We start from the raw sequence: 4,459 nt of genomic DNA on the forward strand, positions 1-4,459 counted from the left end.
ATTATTATTATTGGTATTTATTGAGCTCTACATTTTTCTCTGCTCCCCTCCCTGCCTTTCCCCTCCCCCCTTCAATCCTCCTTCAAGGTCCCCACGCTCCCAGTTTACTCAGGAGATCTTGTCTTTTTTACTTTCTTCTTCCCATGTAGATTGGATCTATGTAAGTCTCTCTTAGTGTTCACATTGTTGTATAAGTTCTCTGGGATTGTGGTTTGTAGGATGGCTTTCTTTGCTTTATGTTTAAAATCCACCTATGAGTGAGTAATTGTGATAATTGTCTTTCTGGGTCTGGGTTACCTCACTCAATGTTTTCTAGCTCCATCCATTTTCCTGCAAAATTCAAGCTGTCGTTATTTTTTCTGCTGTGTAAATTTACATTTTTCTTATCCACTCTTCGATCGAGGGGCATTTAGGTTGTTTCCAAGTTCTGGCTATGACAAACAAAGCTGCTATGAATATGAACATAGTTGAGCACATGTCCTTGTGGCACATTGGAGCGCCTTTGGACATATACCCAAAAGTGGTATTAGTGGGTCTTGAGGAAGGTTGTTTCCTAATTTTCTGAGAAATCGCCACACTGACATCTAAAGGGGCTGTACCAGCTTGCATTCCCACCAGCAATGCAGAAGAAGTGTTCCCTTTTCCCCACAACCTCTCCAGCATAAGTTGTCATCAGAGTTTTTTATTTTGGCTGTTCTTACAGGTGTAAGATGGAACCTCAGAGTTGTTTTGATTTGTATTTCTCTGATGTCTAAGGATGTTGAACATTTCCTTAAGTGTCTTTCAGCCATTTTAGATTCCTCTGTTGAGAGTTCTCTGTTTAGGCCTGTACTCCATTTTTTTTTTATTGGATTATGTGTTCTTTTGGTATCCAATTTCTTGAGTTTTTTGTATTTTGGAGATCAGACCTCGGTCTGATGTGGGGTAGGTGAAGATCTTTTCCCATTCTGTAGGCTGTCATTTTGTCTTGTTGACCATGCCCTTTGCTTTATGAAGCTTTTCAGTTTCAGGGGGTCCCCTTTATTAATTGTTTCTCTCAGTGTCTGTACTGCTGGGGTTCTATTTAGGAAGTGGTTCCCTGTGCCAATGTGGAGAACCTGTCTTAAGAAAACCAAAAAACAAGCCGGGCGGTGGTGTCGCACGCCTTTAATCCCAGCACTCGGGAGGCAGAGGCAGGTGGATCTCTGGGAGTTCGAGGCCAGCCTGGTCTACAAGAGCTAGTTCCGGGACAGGCACCAAAGCTACAGAGAAACCCTGTCTCTAAAAAACCAAAAAAAAAGAAAGAAGAGAGAGAGAGAGAGAGAGAGAGAGAGAGAGAGAGAGAGAGAGAGAGAGAGAGAAAGGGAGGAAGAAAGAAAGAAAAAAAGAGAAGAAAACCAAAAAACAGCCGGGCAGTGGTGGGCCACCTCTTTAATCCCAATACTCAGGAGGCAGAGGTGGGTGGATGTCTGTGAGTTCGAGGCCACCCTGGTTTACAAGAGCGAGTTCCAGGACAGGCTCCAAAGCTGCAGAGAAACCCTGTCTTTGGGGGAAAAAAAAGAAAACCAAAAAAATAAATTCATGAGAGCCTGTTCTCTAGAATGTGCTGATTAACTATTTATTTATTTATTTATTCATTTATTTGTTTGAATTTTTGAGACAGGGTTTCTCTGTGTAGCTTTGGAGCATGTCATGGAACTTGCTTTCTGGACTAGGCTGGCCTCTAACTCATAGAGATCTGCCTGTCTCTGCCTGTTGAGTGCTGGAATTAAAGGCGTGCACCACCACCACCCGACCTGATTAGCTTTTTCAAATTGGTCATTCCTAGGTGCAGTTTTTAGGTAAGCATGATGGCTCATTCATTCAGCATCCATCTAAAGGTGGAAGGGGAGAGCCAGCACACCACACACACACACATACACACACACACACACACACACGAAAGTTCACAGTACAGTGAGAAGCACGTTTATATGTTGGGCAACCCTCACCACCACTTATCTCCAGAAGTGTACACCTTGCCAAACAGGCGCAACCATTAAACAGTTCTTTGCAGCAGTCTCCTTGGCAATTGGCACTTCACTTTCTGCCTATGATCTTGACTTCTTACTGCCAGTGCTTTACGTCAGCGGGGTCCTACTGAGCTACAGCCCATCCTTCATTTGTAGAGTTTGTCTCTAGTAATTCACTTACTTGATCAATAAATATTTGGCTGCCTAAGACATGTCAAGCTCTGTTCTTAACTCTTGGGATTTGCTAACAATGATTCTTGTCTTCCTAGAGCTTACATTCTCTCAGGGGAAAATAGGCAAAAAAACAACGTAAATGTGTAGGTAGATTATCCCATATGGTAAATGATAATCTCCATCGAAGAAAGAAAGGGACCTCTTATCCCAGCACTCAGGAGGCTGAGACAGGAGGGTCTCTACTAGTACAAGGCCAGCCTGGTCTACAAAGTGAGTTCCAGGACAGCTAGGGCTACATGAAAAATAAAGAAAAGAAAGAAAAGGAAAGGAACTGGAGAGGTGGCTCAGTGGTTAAGGTACTGACTGCTCTTTGAAAGGATCAAGTCCATTTCCCAGCAGTCAATTCCAGGGGATCCATTACCCTCTTGTGGCCTCCAAGGGCACTAGGCATACACATGGTGCACAGACAAAAACACTGGTATTTTTTTTAATGAAAAGGAAAATAAGCAGGCAGTGGTTGTGCATTCCTTTAATCCCAGCACTCAAGAGGCAGAAGCAGGCAGATCTCTGTGAGTTCGAGAACTGCCAAGGCTACACAGAGAAACCCTGTCTGAAAAACAAAACAAAACAAAAAAATAGTACAAAATAGTAAGAAAAAAGGCATGTGCATCCCGAGAGCATGACACTTGAGAATGATCTTGGAAGGGGCATAGTTCACTGCAACAACCATTCCGTAACTGGTTTTCTTCTAATGTGAATATTTCTAAGCTTATCTGCTCTTAGGTTTGCCTGTGGTGGCACAGGTCCATAGCTCCAGCTACTCGGGAGGATAAGCAAAGCATCTCTGAGCCCAGAACACAAGTCTGGGTGAGAGGGAGCTCATGTCTCAAACAAACAACAATAAATATGAGGTCCATTGTCGGGGACCCTGATACAAGGCATCGCAGACTACCTTCTACATAAGGGTTTAATATATTTTCACAGGAGAAGTTCAGTTAATCATGTGCTTAAACTACAGGCTTAAAACGTTTCTTTTAAGATTTATTTATTTATTTATTATGTATACAGTGTTCTGCCTGCAGGCCAGAAGAGGGCACCAGATCTCATTATTGCAAAGCCACTACATGGTTGCTGGGAATTGAACTCAGGGACCTCTGGAAGAGCTGTCAGTGCTCTTAACCGCTGAGCTATCTCTCCAGCCCCAGGCTTAAACTACTTATAAAGTTGTTGTGGAATGATCTCTTTGCACACTATAGATATGTATTACTCTCAGTGGTTAATAGAGGAGATGACTGACCTCTACCTGGTAGAGGTTAGATGGGACTTGTAGACAAAAAGAGTATGAAGAAGTGGAGCACTCTGAGGAGACTCAGAAAAAAGCAAGATAAATTTGCCATGCTGAAAAAAGGTACCGTGAGCCAGGGATGATGACCTGGCGTTCTCTAGCATTGTGTCCTGGATACAACAGACCAACCAGAGAAGTGTGAGTGTGTGTGTGTGTGTGTGTGTGTGTGTGTGTGTGTGAAGAAGGCTTTAACACTGTCAACTCCAAAACATTGAACATTGAACCTCCTTTGAAGTCCACCTTTCGCCTGCTCCCGCTGTTCCTCCACAAATGTAATTTGAATTTATTGTCAAGGCTACCCGAATTTCAGACTAGTTTTCACAAAGAAAAATCCTCATTGTTAAGTATTTTCTGGCCGGTAAACCTTCCCACCGACGTAATAATCCAAATTAGACCAGATCAGACCGAATTAGAAATCGGCCAAGGAAAAAAAAGAGAGACCACCGGTTCCGTCGCTGTGGGCGTGGTCTCGACCTTCCCGGGGGAGGGGTCACCGTTTGGCCGGCTTCCTTGTAGGTGGAGTCTGGACTGCGGCCACTCCCAGGGGAGGGAGCTTGGAATGGAGTTTTCCCGCCCAACATTTTAAGATGGATGCCAGGGGACTGGGGTGAAGCCCCCCCATCTAAACAATTCAGACTCTTTGTATAAAGGGGTGCCAGGGAGCTGAGGTGACGCTTCCGACCAAACAATAATGTGCCCGCAAATTCAAAGAGCCTGATAAGACAAACTGGTCAAACTCATTGTTCGTGACTGGCAACCTGGCTATAAAGACTGGCCCACCTGAAAGGTCTAACCTCAACCTTCAAGGCAGAATCCCCAGCCGGCGCCATAGGAACCCGGCAGGTGGAGAACGGACAAACCCAGCCTGCGCGCGCCACCCCGGGGCCTCAGCGACTCCAACCGCCAATCAGAGGCGACGCTGGGCGCAGGCGTGCTGCGCTCTGACGCA

The sequence above is a fragment of the Chionomys nivalis genome, chromosome 4, assembly GCF_950005125.1.
Source record: "Chionomys nivalis chromosome 4, mChiNiv1.1, whole genome shotgun sequence".
In the NCBI taxonomy this organism is placed as follows: domain Eukaryota; kingdom Metazoa; phylum Chordata; class Mammalia; order Rodentia; family Cricetidae; genus Chionomys; species Chionomys nivalis.